The sequence below is a fragment of the Dermacentor silvarum genome, chromosome 10 (genome assembly GCF_013339745.2).
Source record: "Dermacentor silvarum isolate Dsil-2018 chromosome 10, BIME_Dsil_1.4, whole genome shotgun sequence".
Classification (NCBI taxonomy): Eukaryota; Metazoa; Arthropoda; class Arachnida; order Ixodida; family Ixodidae; genus Dermacentor; species Dermacentor silvarum.
The window spans coordinates 152,138,755-152,163,502 of record NC_051163.1 but is presented as its reverse complement, the minus strand read 5'-3'; positions in this window follow the sequence as shown (position 1 = coordinate 152,163,502).

Sequence of the window (24,748 nt, the reverse complement as noted above, 5' to 3'; positions counted from 1 at the left end):
GCAAAGCTGGTTTTTGGCAGGTAGACACCTGCCTTCGTGCCTCTTTAAACGAAATGTTTTGTTTGACTTAAATTGTAACAATTTCCTTTTCTTTTTTCCAGGATGGGCAGGACCGCGAGTATGCGGCATGTTCCCCATCACAGTTTACACAGTGGAGAGAGTTTTCACAAGATTCAGAAGTGTGTTCGTGTGCACTGCATTTCGCACAAGTTTGGCGGCCTCGGCAGTTTTGCGAACTGTGGCCGAATCGCTGGCATTTGAAGCATCTGAGGGGATTTGGCACGTATGGTCTAACACGAAGTTTAATGTACCCGGCCTCGATGGAGTCGGGCAGATCACATGAACCAAAAGTGAGCACAAGGTGCTTAGTCTGAATTTCCTTGCCGTCTCGTCTCATCTTAATCCGTTTAACATTGATGACATTCTGCTCACTGAAGCCCTCCAAGAGTTCAGCCTCAGTCAGCTCCATCAAATCTTCGTCTGAAACAACTCCGCGGGTGGTGTTCATAGTACGGTGCTGAGTTACTGTTACTTGGACGTCCCCAAAGGACACTAGATTCGGCAGCTTTTCATATTGTTTGCGATCGTGGAGCTCCAAGAGGAGATCACCGCTTGCCATCCTCGTTGCCTTATAGCCTGGTCCTAGAGCCTGAGTTAGAGATTTCGAAACAAGAAAAGGGGAGATTGTTCGAACTTGTTTTTCTGGTTTTTCTGAGTGGATGACATGAAATCGTGGGAAATCTTGTCTTTGACGTCCAAAGAACTGGAATACATCTTCGGTGCGCCCTCTTTTTTGACGGCGATCAGGGAGTGGTGGAAAAGGGCTAGCCATAAGAACATCCGGGTTTTCGGCAGCAACGCCAGCCACCCACCATGGAGCCCAACAAGGGGACGCTGCAGGGCCTGTGAACACAAGACCTGCAGAAGCCAGCTGTACGTCACTACTATAACCAAATATGGAATACCCAAGGTTGGCTACCCACACAAGGTTAACCCTTGCCGTCCAGAAAATCAGAAGTAAAAGGAAGCGAGTAGGAGACAGGAAAGATTGAAAGTCAGAGAGAAAGACGAAGATAGAGGAGGAGGACAGGAAAGGGCGACTGCCGATTTCCCCCGGGTGGGTCAGTCCGAGGGTGCCGTCTACGTGAAGCAGAGGCCAAAGGAGTGTGTTGACTCCGCCGGGGGGCCGTAAAGGTCCAAGCACCCGGCATCGGCTCAACTCCCAGGATCCCCCTTTCCCCGGACACGGCTAAGCCGCGCAAGGCTACACGCGGGAGGGTCCAACCCTCGTGTGCTCGGGTACGTGGTGGCGCAACTCACCAAACGCCTGCTTGCGCAGACGCCCCTGCGGGGGATTTGTGGTGTGAGCTAAAGAGTGAGTGAGTGAGTGAGTGAGTGAATGTGTGTGTGTGTGTGTGTGTGTGTGTGTGTGCATGCGCGCGCGCTTGTATCAGGCTTCGAAGTATTTTAGTGACGTGTTTATGTGCACATGTCTTGTGAATGCGTACTCGGACATCAGTTAGGTTTCACTGCATTAAAAGGGAGCGCCTAACTAATGTTAATGTCTTTCTTGTTTATATAGTTCTTAGTGCTATCAGCGGGCAAGTTACACCTGGAACTAGAAATGAATAACATGCCATTTGATTCAATCAGTTTCGATCCAAATAATGCACACTGGTGGAAGGCATGCATGAATAATGTGGATGTTCAACATTGTGAGGCATGCAGAGAGACATGTGAGTGTACATTAATACACTCTGCAGTAACTAATTGTTCTGAATCACACTTTTAAAAATAAATAGCAATTTCAATAAACGAGCACATGTGTTTTTCTTTCTTGTTTCTTTTTAACTCAGTGAGCGGCGTCCTACCTTATGAGATTTTTTGCTTCCGCATGGTCGAGGGGTGTGGCTTTCATTGTATTGCTTTGAAGCTTATACATTCGGTATGCTTGTTATACTTGGGACAGTTTTTGAAAACAAGTATGTGTCAGATAAACGCAAATTCTTGGCACACATATTGTGGCACACATATTGCTGTATTTGTCTTTGCAAAGTTATTCAGAAAAGCAGCTTTTATTGCTTCAGTAACTCATTGTGGCCGCTTCAGCTGACCCTTTCTGAGCTTGACCATCAATTTCATAGTAGCAACTTTCAAAAGCTCTAGTAGTGAGTGCTTATACTGCTTATATTCAGATATATTCACACCATACAAGTTTGCATTACTAAAACTTAAACAGCCAGAGGCCGCATTGTTAAGACAGGGACCTGAGCATTCAGAAGAAATGCCATAAGAAACGCAGGAAGAACAAGTACTCACAAGCAAATAAATGTTTATTGAAAAGAAGGATGCAACAATAATACAGCCCATCCAGGGGATGCACGGAAATCAGATAATAGCCACAAAACAAAGCGTACTCATATGTCGCAGGCATCTTAATCAAAAATGACATTTAACTCCATTGTATGCACAATAAAGCCTTACCAATTGTGCTGTTTTACTAGCGCTACAGCCCACTACTGCTGTGTGACTGAATAGGGGTTCACATTTGCAGGCAGCAATAGATGCAGTGACATCCATCATTCGTGCACCATCCGTTCTGTACGATACACACCTTGCAGCAAGAAAAGGAGCCGCAATATAGCTTTTTAAGAATTATAGGCGATTAACTTGAGAGAGGCGTTTCCTACCGCACCAGACTAGACCAGCATTGCCTTGCAGCATGCCTGGCGTAGCCAGGGCGGCACAGTAATTGGCGTAGCCAGGGGGGGGGGCGGCACACCGGGAACGTAACGCCTGCCCCCGAACTCGAAATTTCTGTGTGCGTGGCATAGAACGACATGCAGACATGCTCGCCTGCCCCCTCACACATCCCTTGCACAAAGTCAAATACATAGCCTCCCCCCCAAGCACACACAAGTGCGCACACACACACACACACACACACACACACACACACACACACACACACACACACACACACACACACACACGCACACACACACACAATCAAAAAATTTCCTGGCTACTGCACTGGTGCTTGTTAGATAAAGTAGAATTGCAGATCCTTTGTCTCAATATTCAGCAGCTCGGAACAGGATCCAAGTGACTAGGCAAAATGAACAGACCAATGTCAACCCTCCACCCGATATGAAGCATTGCTCCCAAATGTGTATAAGCATGTACTGAGCATGCTTTTTAACTTTATCATGATTAGTCTTGCTAAGAAATTAGAAGTGGAAAACATCACTCATACAATCTATTAAGACTACATCACGATCTGGTCCGTTTGTGGCAACGACGGACAGATCTAGACAGCACTGCAGGAAGCTATCAACACAGTGGAGGAACATCTGGCTGACACCGGGCTCAGATGCTCACCAAAGTTATTACTATATTGACCCACGATGAAGGGGAGACCACTGAAGGGCTACGCCAGAGAGAGAGAGAGAGAGTATGAAAAAATCAAGCTCGGCACGAATAACGTAGGCACTATCCCCATTGTCGATCATATTCTAGTCATCGCATACTGATCGAAAAAATGGGGTTAACGGACAGACTGTAAAAAGCCATGCATAAGACTACAAATGCAGCCAGAATCCTTAAACGAGTCACTCACAAGAGGAATGGCATGAGGGAAGACAGCCTCGTCTGGTTGATCCACTCCTTCGTCATGGGCCACATTGCATACGTGGCAGCTATGCACAACTAGTACAGGCGTGAGAGGAATAATATAAATATAATCATCCGTTGGTTATACAAGATTGCACACGGACTGCCAGAATCCACCAGCACCGAGAAACTACTAGAGCTTGGATTACAGAATACCCTAAATGAGGTGGTAGAAGCGCAGGGGATCTTGCACCTCGGAAGGCTCACCACAACAGCACAGGAAGACAGGTTTTGCAAACGCTAAACATCACGTACCACCGTTAACACGGCGACAAATTCGATATGCCAAAGAGATAGGAGACAAGTCATAAGTAGGCCTGATACCAAGGAACATGCATTCATCTTACAACCAGGGACGCAGAAAGGCCAGGTCCATAACACTGCTACGGAAATATCACAACGACAAAGAAGCAAGATTCACACACGCAGCTGGCTACCCTGATGGCCAACGATTCGCAGCGGCAGTCGTCAACACCGGCCTTAAAGCTACACACACAGCGAGTATCCACACGAAACAACCCTAAACGGCCGAGGAAGTGGCTATTGCGCTTGCCATGTCTGACATAGAAACTAAAGTTATCCTGAACGACTCGTGCACAGCCGTCTGAAATTACACCAAGGGAAGAATTTCGCCGGAAGCTTTCCGGATTTTCCAAAGCAGAACTCCAGCTCGCGAAGCCCCTATCACCGTGATCCGGTTCCCTGCCCACATGGGGGCAGTCTGTCCTAAACTTATCAATCTTAACGAGACAGCAAACTCCGCTGCACGCGACATAATTGACCGTTACGGTACAGCTCACGCAGTTGATGCAGACAAGGACAGGCTAACGAGCTACAGTGAAATAACTGAGGCCTTCTATCCGGCACGATGAAGTTTCACTCCGCCAAACAACAAGTTATGCAGAGCCCAAGCTACCACCTGGTGGCAGCTACAGACTGACACTTTTCCAAACCCACTAGTGTGCCATAGACTCTACCCTGAGGTCTATCCCGACAGCACCTGCAAGGTCTGCGGCATAGAACCTGCTCTGGGAATGTGAGGCAAAGACTAAAGGTATTAATCCCGATGTTCTCTCGGCGAGGTGGGCCGATGCCCTGCACAGCTGTAAGCTCGCTGACCAAATCTGGGCCGTCCAGCCGGCCCGCGAAGCAGCGACTAGGCAAGGCCTGGACGTCCCGACGTGGGAGACCTTAGCCCGGGTCATCAATCTGCAGGGCACTTAATAAATGTTTTTACTAACCAACCAATGTACTGGGGTAGCCGGTAACATTGTTTGGTCTGTACTCCAGCCACCATTATTTATCAGGCTCGGTTTTACTGGCTCTCACTGAAGCAGTGGGACCAGATTAAGATCATTTTTCAGAACGTGATGAGGGAAATAGCTACTCTGCATCACATTACCCTGCTGTTCACTAAAGAACATGCCCAACACCATAGCAGCATCAGCAATTTAATGTGAACGAGCATGTGAATTAAAGAGGCCGCATGTTGCAGTTACTTCCGAACCCTTTGACTACTTCCCCAACACATCACTATTGCTGTGCCTCAGGTAGATTAACTGCCCCCTGCAAATGCACTTGCATGACAGATATCAAATTACTTGGCTACAAGAAGAGACCAAAAGCCATGGTACTGCTGTACACAGATGTTCCTCTGGACAATGTATTTTGTACAGACACTTATACTACAGGAAACGGAAGCATGGTATTGGTTAGCCTTATACATTTCCCTCTTCATGAAAATAAGGAATATCCGATGGATGTCAGCAACTCTACTTGTGCTCCCTATCATACAGGTCAAGAGTGTGCTCAACAGGGCTGGTACATGGTACAGCCATACATGACGCCAATGAGGCAGCATCATTTTTATCAAACATCGGCCAAATACAAACATACACCATTTCCACTAAACAGCTGAAGCCAGTCAATAAATCCACATTACTTTGTCAGAAGATAAACAAGCTTCACAATCCCTTTCTAATGTTTTCCAACACTGGGTACAAAGACACAGCTCTGGCCCTGTCAATGCCATGTCAGATAAAAAAAGTACACAACAACATAAAGAACATGCATCCGCCCACATCTCTTATGCCGCACTCGCTTACTATCTTCCTACCTCCCAAAGAATTTGCTCTGGCGAGACATACATGCTTTTACGCTCAAATTTGGCAGCCTTAGGTTCATCAGTTTTGCCACCATTGTCAGGGATACAGTATCCTTAACTGCAATTTACCATAAGGAATTATAAAATCAAAAAAAAGGATCGCTGACTAATGGAGTAGCACACGAGGAATAAGGATTATAAACAGGGTTAAGGTGCCTCAGAAAGGCTGGCCAACGTTTCGATAGGAGGACCTATCTTCGTCAAAGGCGGCCTCGTCATCCTCGGCGGGTTAGTTTTAAAGGGTTAGTGGAGTGACGTCACGTCGATGTCCGCTGTGGCTGTCTGTAAAGGGGGAGACTGAAAAGAAAATGAGCGCCGGCGCTTGACTGGCTAGGCGCGGTTTCTAAGACGAGGGGACAAGAGCGGGAGAGCGAGAAAGTGACAAAAAAATTATATATATATAAAAAAAAAGAAAACCACCGTCAGAGGGGGTTGGGGGAGCGAGAGGCGAGTGAGCGTTCGGAGGAGTCGTGGTCGGCGTGCGTTTGGGGTCCCTGAAGAGCCGGTCAGTGTGCAGGTCACAATACGAGTTGAAAGCATGACTTGAGTAGCGTAGCATCAAGGCATCGGGTAATTTTGTGGTTGACAAGGAGCAGCTTGGTCCGTCAAGGGACGTTAGCCTCACTAGTTCGCCCTAGGCGTCGTCGCGGCGGTATACAGAATTGGCGAGACCTTGAGTGGTCAAGGCGCCGAAAAAGGTATCCTGGCGTCTGGGATTTTGGACTGTCTCGGTGTGGATCTCGTGTGGAGAGAAGAAAAAAAAAGAAAAAAAAGGAAACGCGCGTTTGAGGGAGAAAAAAAAACGGCGCAGGAGGGTGACAGTGTAGAAAAAATATAATTAGAAATTTAAACCTGGGGGGGAGACACGTGTACTTGGAAAAGCGCTCGTATGGTTGATCAATGCGTAAAAGCATGGAGGACGATAATCAATTGAGTGGTAGGGGAGATGCAGGGAAGAACTGGAAATGGAAGAATAGGTGAGGTTGAGGGGAAAAAAAGGAGAGAAAAAAAACCGCACAGGTGAGTGACAGCGGAAGAAATATAATTTGAAACATGAACACTGAGGGGACAGGTGTACCTGGAAAAGCGTTCGTATGGTTTATCAATGAGTAAAAGCATGGAGGAGGATAATAAATTGAGTGGTAGGGGAGATGCAGTGAAGAAATGGAAATGGAAGAATAGGTGAGGTTGAGCATCGAGATTAGCTGGAGGTTTAACTTGTTTTGCGCCTTTGTTAATGGTATAACAATTTAAGGTTTATGTTACTGCTTTTAGCGATTCTAAGTTGCCACGCGATAAATTCATCCCCGTGGGGTGCAGGCATTTAAACTTGTGTATGATGTATGATTCTGTATATTTTCTCTCGCGAGGTGAACGAAAATTTGTTTGTAGTACATAGAGTCTTGCTTCATCAAATATATGGCCGTGCTCATTGAAGTGGCTGGCTACTGCTTTAGGTAAATTGTGTTTTGTATCTGCGCGATGGCCGTTGAGTCGCGTGTGCATTTCTTGTCCAGTCTCACCTATGTATTGCTTGTTACAAGTGGCACATTCTAGACAGTAGACTACGTTGCTTGACGTGCAGGTGAAATTCGCAGTTACCTTGTGAATGTAATCTGACGCTGTACTTTTTACTGTAGTAGTAGATTGAATATGTTTGCATGTGGAACACCTGGAGCGGCCACAGGGACCGGATGTTGGCTTCGTCTTTGTCCTTAGTTTGGCGTGTACAAGAATGTCCTTGAAATTACTGTTCCGTGTGTAGGCTACTCTGGGCGGGTCGGGAAAGATCTTATTAAGTTTCTGGTTGCTGGTGAGAATTGGGTGGTATTTCCTGAGGATATTGTTCACGTTGGGGAGTGCGTTTGAGAATTTAGTAGTAAGAAGAGGCGTTGTTGTCCTTGTGATCTTAGGGCGGGGTTTGAGGACCTTGACTCGATCAAGCTTGGTTGCAGCGGTGTAGGCTTTCTGAAGGGCAGTGTTCGGGTAGTTCCTGCTTGATAGGGTTTCCTTAAGGTGATCGAGTCTGTCTATGTAGTCATGGTTTTCAACGCAAATGCGACGAAGTCGTGTGGCTTGGCCTTTAAAGATACCTTGTTTGCAATGTCTGGGATGGTGGCTTGTATAGTCTAGGTACTGTTGTTTATCAAAAGGTTTTATGAAAAACCTTTTGATAAAACAAAAGGTCAAAAGGTTTATCAAAAGGTTGTTTATCAAAAACCTTTTGATAAACAACAGGCACTGCCCTTAGAAACATAAACCTTAAATTGTTATACCATTAACAAAGGCGCAAAACAAGTTAAACCTCCAGCTAATCTCGATGCTCAACCTCACCTATTCTTCCACTTCCAGTTCTTCACTGCATCTCCCCTACCACTCAATTTATTATCCTCCTCCATGCTTTTACTCATTGATAAACCATACGAACGCTTTTCCAGGTACACCTGTCCCCTCAGTGTTCATGTTTCAAATTATATTTCTTCCGCTGTCACTCACCTGTGCGGTTTTTTTTTCTCTCCTTTTTTTTCCCCTCAACCTCACCTATTCTTCCATTTCCAGTTCTTCCCTGCATCTCCCCTACCACTCAATTGATTATCGTCCTCCATGCTTTTACGCATTGATCAACCATACGAGCGCTTTTCCAAGTACACGTGTCTCCCCCCCAGGTTTAAATTTCTAATTATATTTTTTCTACACTGTCACCCTCCTGCGCCGTTTTTTTTTTCTCCCTCAAACGCGCGTTTCCTTTTTTTTCTTTTTTTTTCTTCTCTCCACACGAGATCCACACCGAGACAGTCCAAAATCCCAGACGCCAGGATACCTTTTTCGGCGCCTTGACCACTCAAGGTCTCGCCAATTCTGTATACCGCCGCGACGACGCCTAGGGCGGCTAGTGAGGCTAACGTCCCTTGACGGACCAAGCTGCTCCCTGTCAACCACAAAATTACCCGATGCCTTGATGCTACGCTACTCAAGTCATGCTTTCAACTCGTATTGTGACCTGCACACTGACCGGCTCTTCAGGGACCCCAAACGCACGCCGACCACGACTCCTCCGAACGCTCACTCGCCTCTCGCTCCCCCAACCCCCTCTGACGGTGGTTTTCTTTTTTTTATATATATATAATTTTTTTTGTCACTTTCTCGCTCTCCCGCTCTTGTCCCCTCGTCTTAGAAACCGCGCCTAGCCAGTCAAGCGCCGGCGCTCATTTTCTTTTCAGTCTCCCCCTTTACAGACAGCCACAGCGGACATCGACGTGACGTCACTCCACTAACCCTTTAAAACTAACCCGCCGAGGATGACGAGGCCGCCTTTGACGAAGATAGGTCCTCCTATCGAAACGTTGGCCAGCCTTTCTGAGGCACCTTAACCCTGTTTATAATCCTTATTCACCATAAGGAATTATGTAATTTTAACAATGTGAGCAAAGGCATTTTGACTCACTGATTATGAATGTAAAGAAATGTCATTGCTGCGTGAACGAAGAGAGCAGTGGTCTGCAGTTGTAGTAAGTCAGTGTAGTTTCATGTTATACTGTTTCACAGCAAGTCTGTGCAAAGCATCATTATAGGTTGGAAATTATAGACATAACTGTGCCATTCACTTGCTCTGAACCTAACATTCAATAAAGTATTGTGTGTAGAAAAAAGTTGTCGCAGTTTCACCTGAAAGGTGAAGCATCAATTGCGATAGCAAATTTGTAGAGAGATATACGGAGTAATGATATTAGCTTTATCAGCTGTATAAACTTGGACATGCAGCAGCACCGGCAACGCGCCGAACTGTTGTCGACGCCGTCGGCATTTTGCCCGCGTTCGCTCAAAATGCGTGCGGCGTTGGTGACTGTTGCCGGAGCCTCTGATATAAATAGGCACTTGGTGCCGCAGCTAAACGTCGCCTCCCTTCCCTCCCCCTTCCCCCCCTCCCCCACGGCCTCTCGCGCATCGGAAGAAGGCGCGTTTGCTCTACATATATGGTGATTGTAAAGGAGGAAAGAGACGCCTACTTCTGCAGCCCTTAAGGAAGCACGGCGCAGAACGCGCGTTTGTTCTCCGCCGTGCGTTCACTCCCCGTGAAAGAGCGCGTCCCTCGCGCCCTTTCACTCGCACATACAGCGTTCGGCGGCGCGCGGCCACGATTTCATCTCCATTGACGTCATACGGAACCTCACGGCGACGGCGACGGCGACGGCGACGGCGACGCCGACGGCGACGGCGACGCCGACGGCAGAAATCTGCTTTTGAGTGTCCATATAATTGCTATCGCAATAAAAAATGCTCTTTCAAATGAAGCATCTTTCAGTGAGTAGCATTTTGCCTTTTGAGAATTTTAGCATCCATGGTGGAGAGAATAAATTGCCAATGTATCTCTATTTACTTGCTCTGAAGTTAACATTCAATAAAGTATTGTGTGTAGAAAACGCAAATGCTCTTTCAAATGAAGAATCTTTCAGTGAGTAGTATTTTGCCTTTTGAGAATTTTAGCATCCATGGTGGAGAGAATAAATTGCCAATGTATCTCTATTTACTTGCTCTGAACTTAACATTCAATAAAGTATTGCGTGTGGAAAACGCAAATGCTCTTTCAATTGAAGAATCTTTCAGTGAGTAGCATTTTGCCTTTTGAGAATTTTTAACATCCATGGTGGAGAGAATAAATTGCCAATGTATCTCTATAAGGCATGCTTCTAAAGGTGCACATGGTTACGAAGCTAGATATTTTGAAACCAAGGACATTTCAGGGAAACGTAAATGTATTGTTGCAAAATGTGGTACACTGTTACCTCACTGTTAGAAAGGTGATTCAGAAGAGCTATGTAACTCCATTGACTAATTCATCAAAACTGATTGCGATGATTGATTCCCCAGTAACTCCGGTATTGTTAGTCTACTGCTTACTGTCGGTGATATACACAGCATACCAGTCTTTGAGCTGAACTTTCAAGAGTCAAAAGACTTGTCATGGGTGACCTAATCATGGAATTTCTCAAACACGTGGTTTTGTCACATTAACAGTGTGTCGACAACCATGTCACCATCAGTACGGCTCTGAAAATGTGGTAGTGTCGTGTCATGGCCTCCAAAATGCCTGGCCAGTGACATTCTTTGTTCAGTCGACCATTCAGGCCTCCACCAGCTAAACTGTTGACCCCACAGGTAGTATTACCTCCATGCTAGGCTAACAGTTTATTAGCCTTTTTTTTCAAACAAACCATTATTCCTTATCTTTTTGTTTCTTGCTGTTAATTTGACGACCTGTCCAAATTTTTAACAGACACATCAAATGCAGTGTTTAATTTGTGGTAAGTGTGGCAGGATGTTACAAAAGAACAGAATTCATACTCGTTTCAATGTTCTGATCTATGCCTTTAATTTACCTCTCTCTGAAAATGAGTAGCCGGGCTTGACAAGAGCAGTGCTACGCTTGTTTACAGTGGAGATATCACTGGGTTTCAGCTACAGCCAACTCATGTCCCTTAGGCACATTTTTCGATATTGTGAAAACTGTTCCTGTCATACCAAAGCCAACACACCTTGGCGCCTCATGGTATTCAAGCTTGCTCAACAATTACAATGAATGATAATTTTTCTGGATTTTGTCACGTGTCATCTGCCTTCTCTTAATGATGGTTTGAAAGGTAGGTTCTGCTCATCCGATGCAGCTATCTTATTAAAAAATCTTGTAATTTGCAGGTTTCTTCTCGTGGCCTCTGAAGTGCATCACCCAATCACAACACAAACACTTTCCTTCTTTGGTGCCCTCTTGAAAACAAAGGCTTGCAGACACATGCGTGCAACATGGTAGTGATTCTCATACACACTTGTGCTCGACACAGTTAGGGTTGCACATATAGCTTTTTGCAACCACGCTTTTTACGAGATCTTATAAGCTTGTTCAAGTGCAAAACAGATTATGCAATGTGCAGTGAGAGCTACAGTGCACAGCTAGTTAATTAAGGCTGCACCTCGAATCACAGTGGTTGTATTCAAGCTTACGCTATTCTAATTAAGCCATGTTCTAAAATTGGCTTGCATGTAACCCCAGCTGTATCTGACACTAGAATACACTGGTAGCTCAACTATAAAAGCTGTAGGTGGAATTCCTGAGGGTTTGTTTGTTCATTTGAAAAGCAGATTTTACTCAGTTGGTCATTTGACAAGAAATTTGGTTGTGTCCTGAACACCTCAATCCTACATTGGCATATTAAACTACACGCTAAAGGTGCATATAGCCCACATATCCCAGCATTAAATTAGCAAAATGTGAATACCAATATGTGCACACAATAATTAAATTTAATGTTATATATACAGTACTGTACATAGCACGCTCATCGTTCGTGCACGTACACGATAATATGAAGTTTATTTAGAGTTGCGCGAGAGAAAATAGTAAACAGCATTTCAGCTGCATGTCGTCTCGCAAGCATCTCGTGTGGGTGCTACGCGAGATTTTTCGAGTGCCAATTCGACAGAGACATATACAGGGTGTTCCAGCGAACACTTTCAAATTTATTTAAGGTTGCCTGTGGCAGACAGAACAATTCAAGTTAATGAGCTGGTCTACTCTAAGAGGCGAACAGTACTTCCACAAGAAATAGAAATGCATATTCGAGTAATTACCAAAATCCACTAATTAAGTTTTTAACTATTTACCTGATGGCCCATATTGCAATTTGCAAATTGTAGCCGTGGAGTTTGCAAGGCGGATCCACTTGGAAATAATTCTCAGGATGACACCATTTTCGAGATATTAATTGCCGAACTTTGCGGAGAAATGCATTGTGGTTCCAGTTAATTTTGTGCTTCAATGCATAAAGCGGCGTTTTGTCAAGAGACGAACTGGAATACCAATGCATTTCTCCGCAAAGTTCGGGAATTCATATCTCGAAACTGGTGTCATCCTGAGAATTCGTTCCAAGCGGATGCGCCTTGCGAATTCCACGGATGATGATGATGATGATTTGTAGGGTTTATTGGCGCAAGGGCCAGATGTGGCCAAAGAGCGCCAAGTCGATGATCCGTGCTTCTCATGATATATGATGAGTTAAATGCGACGAGTATATAAAAAACGGCTGTATAGGGGCCTAAAAACATTCGCTGAAAAGTGTAAAATATACATGTGGTGCAATGTCGCTGTAAAAGGGCCTCAAATTTATTCGCTATAAAGTGCGTAAAATACAAGTATATACATATTAAAAAAATGAAAGTGACTGATCGTGTCTGCGATGACAATAGATGTTTCACGAGATAGCGATGACCAGTAAAATATGTAGTGACTGTAGCACTAGTGCCTCATCAAAGGCCTTGAAGGCAAGGGCTGGGAGGCACGTGCTCTAGAAAATGGTTTCATTGCAGCTACGACCTCCATGTGGAGGCCGTGCTACAAGTAGCCTGGCCAAATTACATGTAAGGTGTCAGTTTCTGTTAAAAAGTTTAATACTGTTTGAAAAGTGAAAAGAGGTTCATTGCTCAGAAAGAATGCTGGGTGTAACGGTATGTGTTGGAGATAAGCGGAGGGGAAGTACTTTTTCCTTTCTGCCTCTATTTCAGTGCATTGGATAAGAACAAGAATAACTGTAAGCCTGTTGCCGCATTTGGTACATGTCGGAGGTTCGCTTCCCGTCAAAAGGTAGGAGTGAGTGGCGTAGGTATGTCCTATTCTTAATCTACAAAGAAGTACTTCCTTATATCTTGCTGTTCTTTCAGATATCCAGTTCCCTAATTTTGGTTTGATAATGTGTAGCTTATTCACTACTGCATTATCCCATTGGTCCTGCCAGTACTTCCTCAGTTTATGGCGTAACAAAGGCTTAAGTTCTGTTGCTGGTATTGGTTTATTCATATCCGTTTCATTAAAAGCGACTGACGTTGCATTTTCGTCAGCTGCTACATTACCTTTTATGCCCCTATGGCCAGGTACCCAGCATAGGACGATGTTTTGGTTGTACTTTAAGGCTAAGCATAGTTGTGTGTATAGATCATTAAAAACAGGGTTCTTATGTTTTCGAAAACTCATTAAGGCTCTTACTACACTTAATGAATCCGTGAAAATGATGGCTTTATTGAGATTTATTTGCATGATGTGCTTTACAGCTGAGAGTATCGCGTAAGCTTCAGCCGTGAAAATACTTGTGTTGGGATTTAGAGAACCGGATATGGAAAAAGAAGGCCCAAGAGCTGCATACGCGACACCAGCAGATGATTTGGAAGCATCTGTATAAAACTCAGCAGAGCAGTACTTCGCTTGGAGTTCGAGGAAATGTGATCGTAAGTGTGCCTCAGGTGCATCTTTCGTTATTTCGACAAAAGAGATATCGCACTCCATGGTCTGCCATTCCCAAGGCGGTGGTAGGCGAGTGGGAGGCATAAGAATATTTTCTGGGAGATGGATGTCTGTTTCTTCTGCCATTGCTTCCAAGCGCAGGCTCAAAGGAGTTCTAATAAGTGAACGGTTATGATAGAGTCTGGCAGCAGACAGGTCGCTAACGATGGAATGACATGGATGCTCGGTGTCTGATTTTACTTTAGTGTAATATGAAAAACTTAAGAATGTTCTGCGTAGATGTAAGGACCATTCGTTAGACTCGACGTACAGACTTTCAACTGGGCTTGTTCTAAAGGCGCCTGTTGCCAGTCGTATACCGAGGTTGTGGACTGGGTCGAGAATCTTTAGCGCACTCCGAGTTGCGGAATGGTACACCACGGCTCCGTAGTCGAGACGCGATTGTACAAGACTATTATGCAGGCTAAGCAGACACTTCCTGTCACTGCCCCAGGTTGTCCGAGAGAGCAGCTTAAGGAGGTTCATGGTCTTCAGGCACTTTTCTTTAAGATATTTTAAGTGGGGAATGAAGTTAAGTTTTGTGTCCACGATAACACCTAAAAATTTGTGTTCAAGGCTGACAGTTAGTCTTTGTCCATTAAGGTTAATATCTGGTTCTGGTAGTACACCTCTCTTGTTTGAGAACAGGACATATGTGCTTTTTTGAGGGTTCAATCTAAAACCATTCTCGTCCACCCACTTTGAGAATCTATTCAAGCCAAGCTGTAGCTGCCTCTCGCAGATGCTAATATTGCACGACCTGAACCCTATCTGTACATCGTCCACATAGACGGAGTAAAAGAGTGTGCGAGGTAATACGGTGTGTAGGGAGCTCATTTTAACAACAAATAGCGTGCAGCTCAGTACTCCACCCTGCGGTACACCTGTCTCCTGTATGAATGGTCGAGAGTGCACGTTGCCAACTCTAACACGAAATGTCCTGTCAGAGAGATAACTTTCAATTGTTCTCAGCAAGTTGCCGCGAATTCCCATTGCAGAAAGATCTCGAAGGATCCCGAAGCGCCACGTAGTATCGTACGCCTTTTCCATGTCAAGAAACACAGATAATACAAGCTGTTTGTGGACAAAGGCATCCCTGATGTACGTTTCCATGCGCACAAGCTGATCTGTCGTCGATCTGCCTTCTCTGAAACCACATTGATATGGGTCTAGTTTTTTGTTTATTTCTAGATAGTGGACCAGGCGCCTGTTCACCATCTTCTCAAAAACTTTGCATAGGCAGCTCGTCAATGCTATAGGCCGATAACTATTTGCCAAAGAAGGGTCCTTACCCTGTTTCAAAATGGGAATTATGATGGCCTCTTTCCAAGCAGAGGGAATGTCGCCGGAAGACCATACAGAATTGTAGAGACAAAGAAGAGTTTTTTGTGTTTCACACGGCAAGTTTTTTAGCATTTCATTTAGAATGCGGTCAGAACCTGGGGCAGATTTGTTGCAGCTGTTTAGTGCTGCCTGAAGCTCTGCCATGCAAAAGGGTTTATTGTATGCGTCGCATTTTGTGCCTTTCCTTTCTAATGGTTGTCCTTCTATTTGCCTTTTGTACCTTTGGAATGTTTCAGAGTAGTGCGACGAGCTGGATATCTGTTCGAAATGTGCGCCAAGAAAGTTCGCCTGATCTTCCATGCTGTCGCCCTGAGGATCACCAAAGGCAGCGAGTAAGGCTGTCGACCCTTTATTCTCTTCACTCTGTTCCAAACCTTTGTTTCATCAGTGTAAGAGTTAATGCCCGATATATACTCTCTCCAACTCTCTCTTCTAGCTTGTCGCCGCGTTCTCCGACCCTGGGATTTGACCTGCTTGAAGTTAACTAGATTTTCTGCCGTCGGAGAGTCCCGAAGTAAACCCCATGCCTTGTTCTGCTTCTTACGCGCTATTCGACACTCATCGTTCCACCACGGAACACGGCGTTTTGTGGACAATCCACTTGTTACAGGGATACATTTGGAGGAGGTGTCAAGGAGAAAAACCGTAAAATATTTAACCGCAGCGTCTATGTTTAAAGCACACATGTCGTCCCATGATAAAGAAGCAAGGCTTTTGAACTTTTCCCAGTCAGCTGAGTCAGTTTTCCAGCGAGGAAATTCTGGAGGACATTCATTAGACATTGGTGTGCATAGAACTACCGGAAAATGGTCACTCCCGTAAGGGTTTTTAATAACTTTCCATTTAAAGTAAGGTAGAAGAGTAGGAGATGCTATACTAAGGTCTATTGAGGAGTATGTTTTGTTTGCCAGATTATAATACGTGGGCTCTTTCCCATTCAGAAGACATGCACCTGAAGAAAAAAGGAACTGTTCAATCAAGCGACCTCTCGCATCGCAGCGCGAGTCGCCCCATAGGTTGCTGTGTGCATTTAAATCTCCAAGCACAAGATACGGTTCAGGTAGCTGATCTATTAATGTTTGGAATTCTTGTTTGTGAAGCTGAAAATGCGGCGGTATATATAGGGAGCAGATGGTTATCAGTTTATTTAGAAGTACAGCTCGAACAGCCACTGCCTCAAGTGGTGTTTGTAGCTGTAAGTGTTGACAAGCTATAGATTTGTCAGCTATGATGGCTACGCCTCCGGATGATGCGAAGGCATCATCGCGATCCTTCCGAAAAATGACATAGTGACGAAGGAAGTGTTTGTGTTTAGATTTCAAATGGGTCTCTTGGACACACAGCACTTTTGGAGTTAGTTCATGGAGGATAAATTGGACATCATCGAGGTTGCGGAGCAGACCTCTGACATTCCACTGAATAATCAGTGTATCCATATTAAATAAATGTTGTGCTATGTGTCTAAGAGAACAAATTTGGTTTAGCTTACTGGGCCCTTTTGGGGTCCTGTAATTGGAGTTCTGTCTTTTCTAGAGCGGTCGACAGAATTGCGCCGCTCTTTAGGAGCCAACTGCGCCATCTGACTGGATGTTGTGTCCATAGCCTCTTGCGAGGCACTGGACACGCGCTCTTGCGAGCGGTGTGTTTTCCGCGAAGGCCTTGCCTCGGAAGACGAGGCCTTGGAGCCCACCGTCCTGGTAGTTGATGGGCTTGTCTTGACCTCTGAGCTGCGCTGACTGGTGCCAGCACTAGCAGAGGCCTCCGCTGTGGTCGAGTTCGGGGGAGGTAGGGCAGCCTTCGCTGCTCCCACCGTGGGGGCGAGTGGCGGTGCCGCGCGCTCGCTATGCGTGGCGCTGGCGGCCGCCAGGTGCCGTTGTGGTACTGCCCCCCGACGTACCACTTCGGCGAAAGGTGCGCTCTGTGCAAATGTTGGTGAGACCCGTTGCCTTGCTTCTCTGAAAGTTATGTTTTCCTTTACCTTTATCGCAATTATTTCTTTTTCTTTTTTCCAAACTGCGCATGATCGAGAGTATGCAGGGTGGCCACCATTACAATTGCTGCAACGGGGCTCAGCCTCACAGTCATCTGCAGCGTGATCATTTATGCCCCATTTCGCACAGGTTAGCCGCCCTCGGCAGCTCTGGGAAGCATGACCAAACCTCTGGCACTTAAAACAACGTCGCGGGTTTGGGATGTATGGTCGTACTCTGATTTTGATATATCCAGTTTCTAATGTTTCTGGCAGCATGCTAGAGCCAAAGGTAACTATCAGGTGCTTAGTTGGCAGTTCCTTGTTGTCACGTCTGATCTTTATTCTTTGTACACTTATTACGTTTTCATCTTTCCATCCTTCCAGCAGTTCTTCTTCGGTCAAGTCCATCAAGTCAATGTCAGAGATTACGCCTTTAGCCGTATTCATGGTTCGGTGTGCTGTTACGCTGACAGGGATGTCGCCAAGTTGTACAAGGTTCGTTAGTTTGTCATGTTGTGCTTTGTCTTTCACTTCGAGTAATAAGTCGCCACTTGCTAGCTTGGTGATTTTATAGCCGCTTCCAATGGTCTCTGTGAGATACTTTGCTACAATGAATGGTGAAATCGTTCTTGCCTTCTTGTCAGGTTTATCACTGTGAACAACGTGAAACTTCGGGAAAGTCTGAGTGCCTTTGAGGAAAAACTGGATGATGATGATGATGATGATGATGATTTATTGGCATCCCCTTTGAAACGGGGCGGCGACAAATAGTCACCTAGCCTGCTTGATTTAATCAGGTATACTATACATGTTCTTTATCTTGCATTTTTGTATACCTATCATTATTTTTCTTTTTCAAAAATTTACCTTGTACCGCTGCCTATGATTTTAAGAGATCAGGTCGCATCCATCTTTTCCCTACTTTTTTTTTCACCAGTACTCTAATCGTCTCTTGCTGATCTCTACGGCTGATCTGTTTATGTTTCCTTCCACTTTAAACCCAAGCGCTTCTGGGAGTTGCCGTTACCTACGGTTCTCGCTGGGTGGATCCCGTCGCATTCCATTAGGATGTGCGGAGTGGTCTCTGGATCTTTACTGCAGCATACACATGTCTCATCTAATTCCGAATATTTGTTCCGATATGTTTTCGTCCTTAGGCAACCGGCTCGAGCCTGAAATAGCAAGGCACTGCCCTTTGTGTTATTGTACAGATTTTCCCTTCTAATTTCTTTCTTCTCATTCTTGTAAATCTCCATTGTCCTTTTCGTTTCCATTCTTTGCATCCAATTCACGGTCTCTATTTCTCTCACTTTCTTTCTGATGACCCCTGGTTGTCTATTTACAGTTTCGATTATCCTGTACTTGGTTGCCAACTTCCTTGACCTCTTCCTCCATTCTGTGTCCACGCTTTTCATGTAGAGATACTTGTGCACTTTAGCCGCCCATTTATTTTCATCCATGTTCCTGAGCCTTTCTTCAAAACTAATTTTGCTTTGTGCTTCTCTGACTTCAAAAGAGGCCCAACCCATGTCTCCATGCACTGCCTCATTTGTCGTATTACCGTGTGCTCCCAAAGCCAACAGGCCTACTGATCTTTGGTTAACTTCCAAACCCGCCAATATATCCGATTTTAAGCATATAATGGCATTTGCGAATGTTAGCGCTGGCACCATTACTCCTTTCCAGATTCCACGCACCACCTCATACTTATTGTGGCCCCACAGTGCTCTGTGTTTCATTAATGCTGCATTCCGCTTCCCCTTTATTTTCAGATTATCTTGGTGGTTGCTTGAGTAATTCTTTCCTTCGTTTATGTGTACGCCGAGGTACTTATATTGCTTCACTATGGGTATTACTTGCTGTTGAATTGACACCACGAAGTTACTCGTGTGCTCATTAAAGATCATAATCCCTGATTTCTCTGTGCTAAACTTAAGGCCTAGATTTGTCGCTGTGTTCCCACAGATATTCGCAAGTATCTGTAAATCTTTTTTATTGTCCGCTAGTAGCACAATGTCGTCTGCGTACATCAGTCCAGGGATCTTCTGTTGCACCATTTGTCCATTACGCATGTAGGATAAATCAAAACCTAATTCGCTGTTTTCCAGTCGTCTTTCTATGCCCTTGACGTAAAGCGTGAACAACAATGGTGACAGAGGGCATCCTTGCTTCAATCCTTGGTGAATTCCCACCATTTCATTTCCTTTTCGGCCTTCCCATGCCACTTGTACTTGGTTGTCTCGATATATCTCCCTCAGCAGCTCCACGAAATCGTCATCTATGCCTTCGTATTGAAGAATATCCCACAACAATTCCCTGTCTACGTTGTCATAAGTTCCTTTAATATCTAGAAATGCTATCCATAAAGGTCTTTTCTGAGCTACTGAAATCTCTATGCACTGAGTTAGAACAAACATATTGTCTTCTAAGCGTCTGCCTGGCCTGAACCCATTCTGTAGTTCCCCCAATACACCGTTTTCCTCCACCCACTTCGACAGTTCTAATTTTATGGCTTGCATTGCCATTCTATATATCACCGACGTTACTGTAACTGGCCTGTACGAGCTCGTCTTATCCTTATCTCCTTTGCCTTTGTAGATAAGATTCATCTTGCTTTCACGCCATCCAACGGGAATATTCTTTGTTCTAATCACTTGCTCTATGGCATTAGTCAGCAGTGCCTTGCTTTTTGGACCGAGGTTTTTGATTAGCTGTATTGGGATTTCATCGGGTCCTGCTGCCGTGTTGTTAGGGACATTTTCTGCTGCCCTTTTCCAATAAAAGCTTTCTATGCTGAATTTTGGTCTCTCAGGCCTCTCTGTTGTTGCTGGATCTGTTGTCTGAACTACGCTTTTTCTCGTACCGAAGTTATGCCTGATAACGTCTGTGATGTACCGCAGTGCATCATCGCCTTCATAGATGTTACCGTCTTCATCCCTTATAGCCGTTTGCGAGTTTCTAGTTGGAGCTCCGAGTGCTTTTATATGGTTCCAGAATCTTTTTGGGGCGCCTTTGTCTCTTTTGTGAATGTTATGCACCCAACGTTCACTTGCGCATTTAATTTTCTCTTGCACGAGCTCACTCGCGACCCTTTTCTTTTCTCGGTATGTATTCCATCTAAGGAGCACCTCTTCTTCTTGTAATCCCAACTTTTTGGCTTCTCGATGAACCCTAGATGCCTCTTTACGCTCTTCTATAGCTTGTTTAATTTCCTTGTTCCACCACTTACGTGGTTTCCTCTTTCCAATCCAACAATTGTATTGCCGTGTCCGCCTTATTTCATGCTGCATAACCTCCACCAGTTCCTTATATTCCCAGACTGCTGTAGGAAAAGCCTCAATTTTCTTCTCTATGTTGTTTGCGATCTCTGTTATTTGCTCGTCATTCATTTTTAAAAACTCTGAGGCTATTGGTTCATGTTCTGCGCTGGTATCTCTCCCAAACTTTAATGCTAAACATCTATGATCGCTTCCCAGGCTATTTTTTCCATTTTCGTCTATTATCATTTGGTCCAGTTGTTCGTAGACCATTTCTGAGACTAAGGCGTAGTCGATACATGACTGCCTGTTTCCGCATTGCCACGTTACCTGTCCATGACACTTATTCTCCCTGTTAACTACTATAAGGTTCTGTTCATCACACAAATCCAGCACTAGAGAGCCGTTGTAATCAGTATATCCGTCTAAATCGTCCATGTGCGCGTTCATATCTCCCACTAATATCACCTGGCCCGAGTTACTGAACTCATTAATATCGCTTCTAATGCAATCGACCAATTCCTTATTTTTTTCCCTGCTATCACTACCTGTCCACAGGTAAGCTACTCCCAGCCACGTCTTTTTACCTTGCCATGTACCACTAATCCATAAATGCTCTTTACATGTCTCGTTTACCCTTCGCCACTTCAGACCTCGCCTAATTAGTACGCCTACGCCTCCGCCTTTCCTTGACCCGGTCACTCTGTTGCACCCTTCCCATACAAAGTTGTCAATAACAGGCGGCTGCTCCAAATCTCGTAGATGCGTTTCGGTCAAGGCGTACACACTAATCGCTTCATCATTCAGTTGCGTTTGAATTTCCAGCCATTTTTCCTGCTTACGACCACCGTGCATGTTAATGTAGCAAATTTTACCTTCTCTATTCTTATCCTTTCTGCGTCTTTTCCTGACTCCTGGTCGCCTAATTCTGCCCCTTACTGGTGTTTCGCTATGTTCAATACTTAATCCTGCTTCCTGATTGCCTGGGGCCCGCCTAAAAAAGCTACAGCTCGTGCCGCGAATCGATTTCCGACCGGTGTTGCTACACTTTCACTAAAATGTATCCCGTCACGCGCAAAAGCGGACAACTGGAATGTAGCATCGGTGCGCCCCCTTTTAGAGGGACGATCGGTTGAGAAGGGGTTGGAAGTTCCCATGAAATGTGTTATGTATTCGGCGACGATGCCAGTCACCCACCACCGAGCCCAACAAGGGGACAAGGCAGGGTATGTAGTGAAGCAAGCCCTACCGTGCCAACTGTACGTCGTCGCTATAACCACATATGTTATAACCAAGGTAGGTCATAGCACACCAGGTTAACCCTCGCCGCCAGGAATGTTGGAAGTTATCAGAAGAGAAAAGAAGACAGGAAAGACTACAAGTGAGAGGGAAAGACGAAGGTGTGTGGAGGGAGAGACAGGAAAAGGCGACTGCCGATTTCCCCGGGGTGGGTCAGCCCAGGGGTGCCGTCTATGTGAAGCAGAGGCCGAAAAGGTGTGTTGCCTCCGCCGGGTGGCCTTAAAGATCCGAACACCCGGCATCGGCTCAACCCCCAGGATCCCCCTTTCCCAGACACGGCTAAGCCGCGCACGGCTACACGTGGGAGGGTCCAACCCCCATGTGCTCGGGTACGTGGTGTCGCAACTCACCAAACGCCTGCTGACGCAGACGCCCCTCCGGGGGCGAATTCCACGGCTACAATTTGTAAATTGCAATATGGGCCATCAGGTAATTAGTTAAAAACTTAATTAGTGAATTTTTGGTAATTATTCGAATATGCATTTCAATTTCTTGTGCAAGTACTGTCCGCCTCTTCGAGTAGACCAGATCATGAACTTGAATTGTGCTATCTGCCACAGGCAACCTCAAAAAAGTTTGAGAGTGTTCGCTGAAACACTCTGTATACATACTGTGCGATTCGAGAAACATGACCCAATTTACAGGGTCCGTTTGTCGCAAGGATTCCTTATTCGAGGTCAAATTTAATTTTTTTTTCGCATTATGTACCATCCAAAAACGACCTATCGGTCGGTGATAGCGTACGCGCAGCACGGCTACAAAAAGGTCCCAGCGAGTACGTGTACTTTACGGCACCTCTGGCCTGCCTCCCTGCTCTATCGCCGCCGGCGTCACCGGAAAAAAAATATATATTTCCTTTAAGTATAATTTCGGAATAAAGTGATCGCAATCGCACCTACAGTGTATTACAACAAAAAAGAAAGAAAGAAAGGCGAAAACCAATAGAGCCGAAGCAACCAATGTTCACGATTTGTTGACAAAACATGCTTCTTACGATAAGCGCTGACCAGACAGAAAACGTCGACGGCCGCATTTGCCGAACTCGATGCGAGGACTGTCTAACATTCATTAGCGACAGCCGGGAAGTCGGAAAGTCATTGAAAGTTTGCTGCTCGAGCGAACAATACAACATCGCTATTGCTCGAGCGAAACGCAAGCGAAATTCATATATGTTGGTTTGGCCGATAAATTTAAAATATCCGCCGTCTACAATCAAGCAGCGATCGAGACACATTGCACCGCGCTACTTACTATATGCACTTAATCGAAGAATCATCGGGCTAATCGCGCACGTCGTATATCGAGCGCCGCGTCGTAAGAATTAAGGGGCGAGGCTCACTCACGCAGCGAGTCTCCACCCGAGAGTCCATATATTATTGCGCGGCCAGCATCGCGTACGGCGAACGTGTGGCGGCACACAACAAAGGGAGCTTTGCCCAAGCCAGATTAGCAAACCGCAAGAAACGGCCCTATTGTAACAAGACGTGGTCATCAGTGCGTGAAAAGGCAAGAAAGCTCGACCATCGCCTGTGCTCATCCATGCCGGCCTGGCCGCCGTCGTCGGCGATACGAGTAGAAACCATTAACAAACCATTAACACATTAAAATTAAAACATTAATTCACAAACCATTAACAGCCCTGCTTAGGTGTTTCATAACATCTATAATGAATAATTGGCGCTGATAAATTATATGGATGGCAACAAACAGCGCTAGGACGGGTCGAAGTGAGTAGACAGACAAGGTCAGCGCCTTGTTTGTCTACTCACTTCGTCCCGTCCTAATGATGTACCAACCAACACAGACCAGCGCACTCCTCCGTACATTATGACTTATGAAAGTTTTCCTAATGTATGCACTTATCGCATTCACATGTGCATACATTGTTTCCTTGCGCATGCAACAAATTAAAGGCTGTGAAACTCAATCCACCTGTATAATTTCACCAGAATTACGTTTTTTTCTTCTTCCTCTTCTTAACTGGCTTGAGGCTCCCAATAAGTCGAGGTGGATTGAGCCCATGGATATGTTGACTAATGATCATGTAAAAATACAGTACAATACGTACAAATAATTTATATGTCACTTTTGGACTACTCAATCACTTCATATTAGCAAATCAGATATTTGTTTTCTTATTATTGTTTTAAAGCTTGTATTGAGTATGAGACAGCTCAAACTTATTTCACTTAGTGTTTAACAAGCTCTTGGTCAACGGCTGACACATATCTTTGAGACACGGAAGGAAACTGTGCAGTGCATGGAATGACCAGCCAAGCCTCCGTTGTCTGCAAGTGTGAAAACTACACAGCTTTTCCAACCACACACCCATAACACTTCTACAAACCTATCATTTTCATACACAAACATTTGCAGTGTGATGTCACGAAACGTGTCACTTTCATCTCTAATTGATTCATGCTCGTAATTGCTTGGTGTACTAACCAAGATGTGGCTAATTGCTACCATCTCCAATAAAAAAAATTTTCTTTCCACATCTGCATAAAACAATTTTCATTGTTATCGACACTAATGCAGATGAGGGGCATGCTCATAGTTTTAAAAAATAATTTCTTGCGAGTCCAACTGCTATTCATTCATTCATTCCTAGAGCACATTTTCATTTCATTTCAATGCTCAAGCAGAAATGTTATCATAGGTGGGACTCTTATCTTTTACGGTGATTTTATTTTCCCATTATTAATTGGACAACA